The sequence below is a fragment of the Ischnura elegans genome, chromosome 10 (assembly GCF_921293095.1).
Source record: "Ischnura elegans chromosome 10, ioIscEleg1.1, whole genome shotgun sequence".
Lineage (NCBI taxonomy): Eukaryota > Metazoa > Arthropoda > Insecta > Odonata > Coenagrionidae > Ischnura > Ischnura elegans.
Window position 1 is genome coordinate 11,538,689 of NC_060255.1, and position 13,439 is coordinate 11,552,127.

A 13,439-nucleotide genomic window follows, 5' to 3' on the forward strand; every position below is an offset into this window, starting at 1 on the left:
TATTTTCTCTTTAAATCCTCAAAAATATTCTTTCTTTCTTATCTTTATTCATTAATATTCTTGATCTGCGGAAACACACATCTCCGTATCCTATTTTGTTGATAAGGTTTTCTCTGATGGCCTAAGAATGAAACAGCTCTGACTGCACACGTTTTATGCATTGCAACTAGCTATAGCCTAGCCTAGCTATAGCCAACTATATCCCTCAGCCTCTATGTACACCCAAACTACAGCCTTTCAAAATCTTTACTTTGCAATGCTTATTATTCGATGAACAGGGTGATATTAATGAATTCGGCTTGTTGTTGAAATGATGTCATCGTATTTTAAAAAGTATATTTTTGAATTTATTTTTCCGGTACCTAATATCCGTATTTCATCATTAAAAAAGCAACTTAACGTTAAGCAAGCTAACGTAATATTTTGAATGCCTTATTCGAAGAGAATAATATTTAGTAATATGTTGCGTTGACGCTAATTTGGTAATCAGAAAGGTAAGTTTATCAATTTCTTCCTGGTACAAAATAGTTTATAGCAGTGGTATCCAGAGTCTTGGCTGAAAAATTGTTGGGTTTTAAAACAGCTGTAGCAATTAAGAAATTCTAATTCATAGGTAAATATGATACTGCATTTGATATTAATATCAAAAATATCCATGTAAGCATGTTAAGAACTTTGTCACGCATATTACAAACAACTAGCGGTTTTGTAAGGAAATAATCGAGTAAAAAAAGCAAAATATGCGAGGTAAACAGTAATGGATTTTGATGCCACTATTTTACCTTATCTGTCTTCCACTTCCTCTAGAATATTGAGCAGCTTTATCTAACTTCACGTTGTCAATGAATAAATTTCGCGTATTCCTAGTTGCAAATGCGAATGAACTGTATGATAAATGCATCTTTAATTAAGAATAAAGAATGGTACTTTGAACTTTTCACATAAAAACTTTATTTCAACAGAGTCGACATGTTTCACTGCACTGCAGCATTATCCAAGACTAGCCAAAAAAGTTAACCATTCCAGAATAAATGGACACTTGCTCACACCCACAAAAAAAGAGAATTTAGGGGTGGAAGGTGATAATTATCCAATCCTTGCTTTCTAAGGGTGGGGAAGAGAGTTGCGGGTTGGAGTGTGATGAATTTTCACCCTTAACCAGTGACGTGCAATTCTTGTTACACTACCAGTGACGTGCGGTCTGGGAGACCGCAATAAAACAAAAATTCGTAAAACGTTGAAAAGTCATTTTTATTGCTTAGTTTAATGTTTCATTGACTTCTCAACTATTATAAAACTTATATTTAACATTTGGCATTCCCAATACAAACCATATTTTTCAGTAAAAATTGTAACTTGAAACAGGATCAAAAAACTGATATAAAAACACTTGAGTTATTATTTTTACTATAGTACTTTTTTAATTGAAAACTTAAATATCCACGTTATGCAATTAAAAATTCTTCCTTAAAAATTATTTATTATTATTATTATTATTGAAAAGTCACTAGGAATTGTTTTTAATAACTTTTGAATCATTTCCACCAGCATTATGTTCATCGGTTTTTCCAATTTAGTGACGTGAGGTCCCACAGACCGCTATTCAAATTCAGATGCAAATTTTCAGGAATAAATAATAAGAACGTTAAATTTTAAGAGCGCTTTGTCCGTATTTCGAATGCTTCCACTCTTAACTTGACTGTCAAGAGTCAAGAGTAGAAGCATTCGAAATGTGGTGCTACCGAAGAATGATGAAGATAAAATGGATTGACCGTGTGAGTAACCAGGAAGTGCTAAGGAGAGTGGGAGAAAAGAGAAGCCTCCTAAAAACATTAAGCAGAAGAAGGGACAACTTAGTTGGACACATTTTGGGGCACGATGGTCTGATGAAGACAATCGTTGAAGGACAAGTGGAAGGGGAAAAGGGCAAGGGACGGCCCCGAATGAGTTATATAGGACAGGTTATATAAAGGATGTAAAAGAAAAGAAATATGTAGCTATGAAGAGATTAGCGGATAGGAGAGAGAAATGGAGAGCTGCGTCAAACCAATCTTAGGATTGTTGACTATTGATGATGATGTCCGTATTGTACAGCATTATGACGCTTCCGAGGATTATAGGTATTTTGAAATATTAATTTTGAAAATATTCATAATTTTGGAAACGCAGCGGTCTCTCAGACCGCACGTAACCGGTTAAGGGTTAAACCTACCGTTGTTCTGAGTTGACTTAGAGGAGGAGGTGATGGTGACTGTCTTCAGGTGCTCAGAGGGTTTTTTCCCCATTAGCTGGGAGAGGTCGAGCAGGTGCAGTTCCACAAAGTATCTGCCCTTCCAATTAAATTTATATCTTGACTTCTAAATCCGAACCTGTAAACTACCCAAATGGGAAATTCCACTGAAAATGGATGATTATGCCGTAAAAATATATCCTTCGCGCTGAAAATTACAGTGAAATCGGTTCCTCTCTAACCTGCGCATTATTCGTAAAATTCCAATTTGAAATTCGCATACTAATCTTGCGCTCAAAATGACCCATTACCATGTTGGCTGAGCGTGACATCAGAGTCCAGCAAACAATAGGTTTACGTGGTGCCAGTAGAGTATTTGTCCCAGTTTTATAAAAACCTATGTATCTCTCTATATAATTAATTTTTTGTATGTTATTTCCATCATCAGTCATATGAAATATTTATCCTGAATAATTGACAGGTTTAAAGAATGTATTCATACTGGAAGATTCAGCACAATCTTGACCAATAGCTTATTACTTTTTCATCCTCCTCATCCACGGCGATTTCCACAGTGTGAGATTATTGTTCTTACTTAATGTTCTGGTGTCTCCTTAGCCCCAAAAGTGCAAACGCTCAAATTTATTTACACTTGAACCTAACAAAATGCTGAAACACCGTATTTCTCTCTTCCAGACTTTATGAATGCTTAGTAAATCGGCGTAAAATATGATCCGTTGTATTTCTCCAAAACGTTAACTTCACATATTCGAATATTGCACCAATTACACATTAAAAGCAATGAGCAAATGACAATAGTTAAATGAGAGAAAAACCAAGCTTTAGATTACTAGCGAACGTAATTATTGATTTAATTTATGTTACAATTCTATTTCGCGGCTTCTCACCTCCGCGCCGAGAAATCTTCATTACTGGAGAAGAAACAAGCGGCCATGAATTAATCTACCTTCAGAATGTTCCCAGAATGCGTCTTTACGAAGTCGGAGTCAAACATTGCGCAATACAAGTACCGTAAAAACTTTTAAACTATTCACAACTGTTTCCACACGCCCTTTAAGTTATGAATCAGTATCATCGTAGATGTTTGTTACCGTCGTTACTGTTTTGTTATTGCCATGGAGTGAGTCTGCTTACTCGCATTCTGACGTCACAGGGCGTTTTTGTAGCGCGATAGAATTTAGTAATTTTTGCGAAGTTTGAAGCTCTCTAGCAACAAGAATATTGAGAATTATGAAATCATATTTGGCATATGTTAATAACTATAACTTACTTATCTAAACTTGTAAAAAAAATTACCTTTTTAATTTTATGAGGTCACCCCATTACTTCCGTTACTACTCCTGATAAATAGGTGACCATTTGCATTCCCGCTGATTACCATCACTAAATCTGCTGAACTTTCATCCTTATACTTCTCTTCAAAATACGCTTTTCCGCTCATTCATTCAAAGCACTGCAGACATAAGATTGGCCTACTTCAGCCCTCAACACCGCTCTCCCAGCTTACCTACTCGTTCAGTTTCAGGTTGCTTTGAAAACAATTAGCGTATATGTTAAAGGGTCGCAAGCTACAGCACTACACATATGCAGTAATCATTTTGCTTCTTACGTTTTTATCATTATCATTATTGGTTCATATTTATGCATTGTATCCTAATGATAAAAGTATTTACTTTCAGTTATGCGTGAAATAAAGGCATAAGATTTTCAGCCACCACAAGAAGACTATCCAAGAACTACATTTTAAGCGTTGCTGGAAGACTATAATGTAGAAAGTTCAAGACATTTATGAGCAGTGCGAAATGGGGAAATGTTGGGAAGTAAGTGGGTATTTTTGATGGTGTTTGCTACATCTTTGCATAATTAGCTTGTGCCTCATTTTAATATTTGCTAGGAAGTTTTATCTTCGTTGAGAGAGCTTTATACCATCTGAGAGGCGAAGGTGGTGCTTTTAGTTTATTCACCATCGACAAATTGCAGTTCATTACGGAATTTTTACGAAAGAATACGTTGCAGTTGCAAAATCTATGATTAAGTTCAAACGAGAATGTGCTTGCTTCTGCAAACAAAGCGGGGAGTTAAATTTTGATGCTCCCAAAATCGAAATTCGCTGTTTTCCCTTTTTAACTTCTCGCGTACTCATTATCATCAGGGCTCTGGTTCCCCTTTGGTGCGATATTAACCTTTCACCTGCTTCATACATACTACTTCGTTGGAAGGAGTCCGCCAATATTCTCCAGTTCATGTTTATCTCTTTGAGGTAATGAGCTCCTACCGCTCCCTGGGTTTTCTCCCCTTTTAATTAAAGCATGAACTTGCCACCATTTACCCTGACTTTCACTTATTGCCTGCGCCAGACATGTTCATCCAAATATTTATCCCGCCTTCTTAACCCCGCAAGAATTCCTTACCCTGGTCATAATTTATCCATGGTCTAAGATTGGCTCATCTTTTCGAGATTCTTTTCATTAAGCGTATTCCTTTTTACTCACGTAATAGAAGGATGCCAAATTTCATCATCCCTTCCAGAAAAAGTGACCGTCACCTTATCCTGCATTTTCAAAGATCTTCCACGACCGTGTAATCGACGGATTCATTTTCAAGCCTTTCTTGAGCGTCTCCTCGGTAGAGAGAAAATTCATCTAGCGCCTAGCCGAATGAAAAAAATATTTAAGATAATTTTTTTCGCTGAATGTGATGGCCCCTTATTTCTACAAGCGTGCGTAAAGTTCTTATTAAAATTTTGCTGTATACCCTCATCCATTGCATCTCCCACTTTCTGGGGGCAATATTTATCTTTGCTCTTGAATGTGTGTTCGTAAAATGATGAAGGTCTTGAAGCTCTTAGCTATTATATGCCATGTAAGATGACTCTGAATAGCTTTTCTTCAAGCATAAAACATCTGCATTAGAGAGTGTTCTAGTGGCCTAGCGGAACGTAGACTAAGTTTTCCCTTATCCGTTAGTTATAAATGTTTAATTGAATTATATTTTTTCATTATTTTTTGTCTTCGAACTACTTAGCAAGCAAAAATATACTTTACCTTTCTTTGACACCTTTGATCGATTCCTTCAATCTTTAATTTTTCATTATTTAAAAGATTTTATTTCAAATGTTTGATAAAATTAAAACAAGGGAAAAATAGCTGCTTAAATTATTAAATCAACTTGAATTGCATTCATTTCTCCATGCAAACATACTTTCACTTAGTTATAACTGAGCATATTGATATCTTTACCTTTAATGCTATTTCGGACAGTATTATTGACTTATAGGAATTAGAGAAATAAAAACTCGAATTTTTCACATAGGGATGTATTGTGACCGAACATGGTTTACCTACAGCCAGGGGCGGATCCAGGATAGGGCCAAGGTGGGTGTTAAGTAGGGGGTAACCTCCCAGCAGTAGTGGAGGTCCGAAAAAAATTACAATTCTATCTAGTGTAAATTAAGGTCCCCCCCTGACCCCCCTCATAGATCCGCCACTTCCGTCCTACAGCGTAACATTATCAATATGTACTTGATAATGTCACGCTGTAACGAAACCATGGTCGGTCACAATGAATCGCCATGTGGATGAAACCAAGTTTTTATTTCTCAAAATTCTACGATAAAGTATTTCCACCAAGTTACGCCGGCTATTATCAATTGTATTATGAACGTATTTAGAAGGAAATTTAATGAATTAGATCCTTCCTCTAACTATACACGAAAATCACCACGTTTAATTTTCACATTTTTATGCTGTTTAATGTTTATAATCAAAATAATTTATATTTAAACCCACTATTATTCATTTGTGCCACAAATCATTGAATAAAACGAGTAAGTTTCATTTCCTTATACGCAAACTTTCCAACTTTATTTCAGTTGCAGATTGCTGCATTCAAGTGTTCGCCCTTGGCCACCAAATACCGGGGACCCCTATTCCTATGTGATTTCTTCCCGGTGTTTCCATGCATCTACTTGCCATTGGATCAATCAGTTGCTTCGTCTACTCATCCTAATGAAAACCATCTTTCCGTGTGTCAACGTTTGATGCCCGCTGTGCTTCCTTCGCAGGGGATGGGGTAAGTCTCCGCTTCTCTTCTCTCCTTTTTCCGGTCTCGAGTGTTCGTTCACAAAATGACATCATCACTTTTATTCATTTAGCTCGGCTGCGTTCTTTCACGCGATAAGTAAATCTTAAGAATTTGGTTCACATATTTCCATTTTAGCTACCGCGCCAACTCGGCTACCTTAACTGCAATCTAAGATACAGGTGAATTTCTGTGAGAACACGTTCGCCTGACCTGGAAATAGAGCCATGCTCGCAACATATTATTTTAATGAAAAATTCGATGTGGATATGCGGTTCTATTTGAGGTGTGCAGGAAATTTTTTCGCGCGATTTTTATACGAATTTTTTCCACCATTTGGTGTGCCAGCTCTTTGTATTCACTTCTATTGTCTAATTCAGGTTTTTTGAAGTTACTTTACTTGACACAGGCATTTAAATACTTAGCCTTTATGTGGTTCCTTGCGTTGCTCTCATTAATTGACCGTACGGGAAATTACTCTAGTTCCTTATAATGGCAGGGCATTGTCTTGTGCATTCGCATTAACGTAGCATGCCTACTTGTCGATTCCGGTCATGTAAAACGTTTTGTCTTGGACGTTATACTTACCTATTTCTGGATTTTTACTCACGACTTTTCTGCGGCTCATTGAGCATATACTCTAATAATATTCGAAATGTGGTTTCGGCCACGCATCGTCTAAAAAGCATAGTAATTTCCGCAACAACAGTGTTTTGCTGGTATGAGGACAGCGTAACTTAACCCAATTGAGGAACAAAGAAAATCAATATATTTGTGCGTAAGTCCTCGTCCCGGGTGTTATTCCTGGCAATACACGGAACAGCAGGAAGTTGAGTCACCTTGGAGTTATTATTTGCGTCTTTGACCGTTTCTATTCCCGACTACCCTCCACCTAGAAGACTTCTCCGTCTCGTGATTCCCTGCGCTCTAATTGGCCGCCACAATATCGCCTGAGTAGCTAGACATCTCAATATGTCGCCAGTGATTGTGGAGCACTGCCGCAGGAAAAAACGGACGCGGTGGGGGCGGGTAAATCGCTGACATTTTCATGACTTGGGATTGGGTAAAATCTGGGACTTTGTCAATATAAACCAGTCTAACCTCATCATTAACAAAAAACCGCACATGGACATGTAATAAAATAGCTTTCTATTGTTACTTTTCCTAGTTGCTACATTTCATTAAAATACCCTCCGCATTTCTCGCTAGTGAACCAGGAAGAAGGATATTTAGCACTAAGAAAGAGGGTTAAGTATATACCCATGAAATATACCACTTTTGAAAAATTAATCAATTCCACCGATCTCTAAGTGAACCCCCATTACAATTTTTTCCGGGTGCGACCTCAAACAAGAGGTATAAAAAACTAATTAGTAAACTTTAAAATGTCTTCAGCGTGATGTTCTGGTATTTCAAAGCTTCATTGTTCAAATATCTCTCCTGTAACAAAAACAAAAAGTGAGAGGCAAGGTAGATGAATGCAGTTGATAGATAAACTGAAAAAAATCCTCCATTAGAGTCGAAAAATAATTATTTTTATGTCTCATCCCTTGCGGCCTGAGGTCGGATTCTCCTTGTTGCTATTAGGTCCCTTCTTCTACGTTTCAAATAAAATCTCATTTCAAAATTCTAGTTCAGAGCTCATTTCCTGATAGAGGTTATCCACTGTTGCTGTTATATTTAGAAGGGACCCAATAGCAAGAAGGAGAATCCGACCTCAGGCTGCAAGGGATGAGACATAAAAATAATTATTTTTCGACTCTAATGGAGGATTCTTTTCAGTCTATCTATCAACTGCATTCATCTACCTTACCTATCACTTTTTGTTTTTGTTACAGGCGAGAAGTTTGAACAATGAAGCTTTGAAATACCAGAATATCACGCTGAAGATATTTTAAAGTTTACTAATTAGTCTATTACACCTCTTGTTTAAGGTCGTACCCGGAAAAAATTGAAATGGGGGTTCACTTAGAGATCGGTGGAATTGATTACTTTTTCGCAAGTGGTATATTTCATGGGTAAATACTTAACCCTCTTTCTTAGTGCTAAATATCCTTCTTCCTGGTGCACTGGCAAGAAATGCGGAGGGTATATTAATGAAACGTAGCAACTAGGAAAAGTAACAATAGAAAGCTATTTTACTACATATCCATGTGTGGTTTTTTGTTAATGATGAGGTTAAACTGGTTTATATTGGCAAACTATTTTTACGTTTACTGAAATGTGGATCTAATATAGTAAGGTACAGCAAATTAAATATTGGACTACGTATGAGCCGATATATCGGCTCGCCAAACTAAGAGGGTGACTCTCAAAGCTGTAATACTCAATATTTTGGGGTGTTTTAAAACCTTTTCATTTCTCTCCCCCGTTGGCTACGATCTTCATTTAATCATAATGAGGGAAATGAATAAATTGATCTTGTTTTACAATTTCCTCAATACTTGTATCCAAATGGTCAAAATGCGTTGTCTTTTTTGATTTTAATTAGATGTAGGTACTTCAAAACATCGAAAAGATATAATGTAGTGATTCATATTTGATGCTATATCTGCGAAAAACATGACATCCCACAAAAATCGTCAAGTAATGCCTCAATGTACGCACTTTGGGAGATGTTGGATTTCTTTCCAGGCCATCACTTACATTTCAAATTTCAATTGGCCGATGAATTTGAAGGCACAGAGGTGCGTATTGCTATTTTATTGCTATTTCTGCGCATGCCATTAGTACAGATACAAGTCCATAAAAAAGCCTCAATCACTGTATTTTGGGCAGTGCGTCAGTGAAAATTAAACTCCATATTCCTGCTTGCCTTCCAAATGCGGATGAATGCGAAGGCAGGAAGATGAGTTGAAGCGGGATGAATTCTCAGGAAATTCAGTATAAAATTGCGGCGGGATGTGAGGAAGTTGGATGGCTGAGGGAGGAGGGGAGCTCGGTGGCAGAGGCGTCGTCGGCGCGAGGCTTATTCCCCCATTTCCATGACCATTCATTTTGCAGGCAAGCCAACGGCGCGAGATGGGAGCAGTCGTCTTGTATTTCGCCTCGTTTGCCCTCGCTCCATTACCCGGCGCTGACTCGCTCCGTGACATCACGATGGGAGAAAGGGAATACTTCTGCCACAAAGTAAATGTTCCTAGGTTTTCCTACCACTTTCTCAACTCCCTTCCCTGCTCAGCCTCCTCTAACTCCTATCTACATATCACATAATCTCATGTTTTAGACGAGGTAGCCAGCGACGTCGCCAGCGACAGTAGCTGGCAACGCACTGGCTACCAAACCTAGGGGCCAGTTATGTAGCCAGTTCAGTAGCCAGAATTTTTCCATTTTCTCTCAGTTTGCTGTGAACTATAATGGAGTGCGTTTTAAAAGCGGTATATATATTTCATTCCACCCACTCAATTAAACGTGTTTGTTACTCCTCTACAGCAAATACAAATTCCAAATACAAGGGTGTTTTTCGATTTCACTAATAAAGTCTAAAGTGTTTAATTTTGTGTCACCCAACTTCTGGCACTTTTTCATGAGCTCTTCATGCTTTTTCTTTTGATCGTCTTTCGGTGTCTCTTCTTTTTTCTTCTTCTCTCCGCGTATTCCTTCGACTGAATCAGAAGATGTAGACATTTTCTCAATTGCCGTGGACATACTGAACATCTCACCCACTCACAACAGAACACAACACAACAGTGAGCAGTACCAAGCGAGGTGTACTGACCGAGTGGCCTGGCAACCTAGTGTAATAACATCCACAAGAATCAGTGACCCATGACAAGCTGAGTAACCAGTTTCGTCGCTGGCGACGTCGCCTGGCTACCTCGTCTAATAAGGGCCTAAGGGTAATCTACAGCAGTGCAAGTATCAGTTGTGATTTGCATCACATATGAGGCTTCAAGTCCAGTTCTTGAACTCGGATTCTTTGAAATTTGTCTACCGTGCAAATATTTTTCGTTGCGCCCTATAAATTATCGAAATGGCAAATTTATGTCGGATGTTACTTTATCATATGTTATTTGATTACAGGCATGTAACCCACGTAGCTTAAATGTGGCCTGCTAACCCCCCACCACCTCATCACCTCTCCCCTTCCCTCGTCCAACATTTTCCTTGACCATGCCTCCCTTATATCCTACCAGTTTCCTCTTTGATGTTTAAAATGAAGGAGATGCGTCGAAGGCTCCAGAGAGACATTTTTCCCCATGTGAGAGTTTTTTCCTCTCATGTGCTTCTGTTCCTATTGATAATGACTGGCCAGTGAACTATTATTTTGTGCTACTTGCATCATTTCTGACTTTATTGTGTGTGTGTAAATAAAAAATAAATATAAATTATGTATAGGTACATTTATTTATTTATACACACACACGAGCATTATAAATGAATATATTAAGCTTGCTTCTCCTTGCCTATGTGCCTTGGTAGACACATAAAAACAGTTCGTAATAAAGGAAAAATAAAAGAAGGGAACTGACGAAGAATAGTTATTTCTTTCGAATTTTCGATGGGACGCAGCCAATCTTTCTCAAATGAGAAGAGGAAGAAGAGTGAGGGTAGAAGGAAGGGTGCAAACGAGAGGGCAAAGATGGAGAGAGGAGGAAAAACGGTTGACGGGGATGGGTGGCGCTTTAGTGGGCGCTGTTGAACCCTGGTGCAGAAAACGCACGGAAAGCCCAAATGCACGCCTACTCCAGGGCCTTCAGCTCTCAGGGGGTGGTAGACGGGGGAGGGAGGTCAATATTCCCCCTTTGTAACTGTGTAACACTCGTCAAATAGAGCGTTTGAGGGAGGTTGAGGGCGGAGTCATGGGGGGAGAGGGATGCTATTACTGATACTTTGAAGCATTCATTTAAGAGGGAGTCGTGGGACAAAGAATGTGTGGGTACTGGGAGATATGCATGGGGGGATGACGGACAACAGGATTATGTAGTCTGAGGTTAAGATGGGCGGTGCATTTGCCTACACAGAAAGCGGGGCAGCAGTTGCAATGAAGGACGTAAATGAAGTGGTGGAAGTACAGGTGGTGTAGGGAAATATCAAGAGGCATTTAAGGAAAGGGGAAGAGGAAAGATGCTGGGGGTGGAGAGAATATCTTACAGGTTTTACCTCTGGTAGGGTTGCACGGTGAGGGCGGGGTGGTGGTGACTTGGTGACATTTTTTAAGAGGGCGGGTGGCTTTGAAAATGGCGCTCAGAGTTGGTGATCTCTTATAGTTGATCCGTGTTGAAGTTGAAGGGAAAATCTGCGGGGTAGATTCGTGGTTAGAAAGAATGGGGTACAAGTCCTTCAGGGTATCATGTAGGACATTAGCGCCAGGAAAGTAGATAGTGAGCAAAGATCAGGAGAAAATTTTATCCGCGCGGGTTTTACTTTCGGAATATACGATTTTTTTCTTATTTTTTAGTTTGAAAGTATTTCGGGGTACGCGTGGCGAAGAAGAGAGGTGGTATTTTTGGAGAGGAACTTCTCGGGGTTATCGCAAATCCCATATAAATATCAATAAGTAACAATAAGTAACCACGTTATGTGCTTAGATTAGGTCTTTTTGGAGGAAAGGTGAAGGTGAAGGAAGGAAGGTGAAGTTATTAGAAAATTATACTTGAATTGTGATGTATCATTTACAATCTCTCAAACCACGCTGTTGCCCTCCATCTGTTTCTTTTATTTATTCATGTTCATGATTAAAAAAGTATTTATTCTCTATCATAAATAGAAATGAATGCTTTAAAATAAAAAATTGTAACGAACACCTCACTCACCTCAACATACCATGCTATGAAATTGATTTTAATGGTTTTTAATATTTTATTTTCAAATTAATTTTTATTTTTGTGGCCGTAATAGTGACAAGGCCATAACTTTTACATAGGAGGGATGAAACAAGAGAGGTTTTCATGCCCTACAAAATGTGGCGGCAAAGGGGCCACATGGACACTGATTACCAATTTCGTGGTCAACTATTTCCCTAGGCATGATTTCTTGCTAGGTAAACGTGTTACCACCCAGTTTTACTTTAACACTAGAACTACAGATGGAGTCATTTTGAATCGTTGGGATTTTTATGACTCTGCTCTGACTAATACTTTACGAATTTCGGCCGAACACTCAGTGACTTTTAATCATTTTTGACATATACTAAGGCTATGCGATAAAAAGAGTTTTAGAAAAAAATAGTACACATTTTTCAAAATTTACCGTGAGACTATCAATTAGAGGAGGTACCAACCGTAATAAAAATATATTTTAATTTTTTTAATTATCTCTCCACTTTCTATGTAGGCTACGTAATATTATTTATCACATAAACATGATAATAATATATGGTGAAAATTTTATGTTTTTCTGTTTTATCCAATTCCTCAGTGAAAATCCCATTAAAACAACATAACATTCGAGAAATAAGAATTTCAAAGCTATACTGTCGAACAATGCATTTGAATAAAATATCATTTTTTTGTTAAAACCATGACTGAAATATTGAAATTATAAACAAAAACGAAAACTAAAGCAGTGTATAAATAAATGCAGACATAAACTGCAAAAAATAAACAATAGGGTGCTTTCCTATTATTTTTTATTGCCTAAATCGAAAGATAAATACTCCTGGAGTACGCATTTTACGCTTTTAGATTTTTAAATCACGATATCTATTGCGCGCCATTGAATGAAAAGTGAAAATTTTCAAGGGCGCGAAAACGCGACGGCTAACTATGAATGCTGGGGAAACCCCGTGTGATGTCATTCTGGATCCCGCTGTCGCCGTGTCAGGTGACCTTGGTGCGAGGGTATGTGTGCTGCTGCGATGCAGACTGCTAGCAGGTAGCAGAGTACCCTGCTAGCTGGTAGCGCTTGTCTTAAATAAGGATTATTAATGCCTTATCACGCAAAGGAAACTTTCCGACCATAGGCAGTGATTATTAAGACATGTTTCCCTGAGCTCTGTGCCTGATGCATGCATTGGTAATCTCAGTTGATGTAAAACTCCAATCTACTCGTATAGAAACTAGGTCCCTGTGACGTCACGTGGAGTGGCATCGCATGGGCCCCAATCAGTCCTTTTTCAAATGAGGTTAAAATTGACCATTGCCATTCGTCTAAACTGGGATTTCTA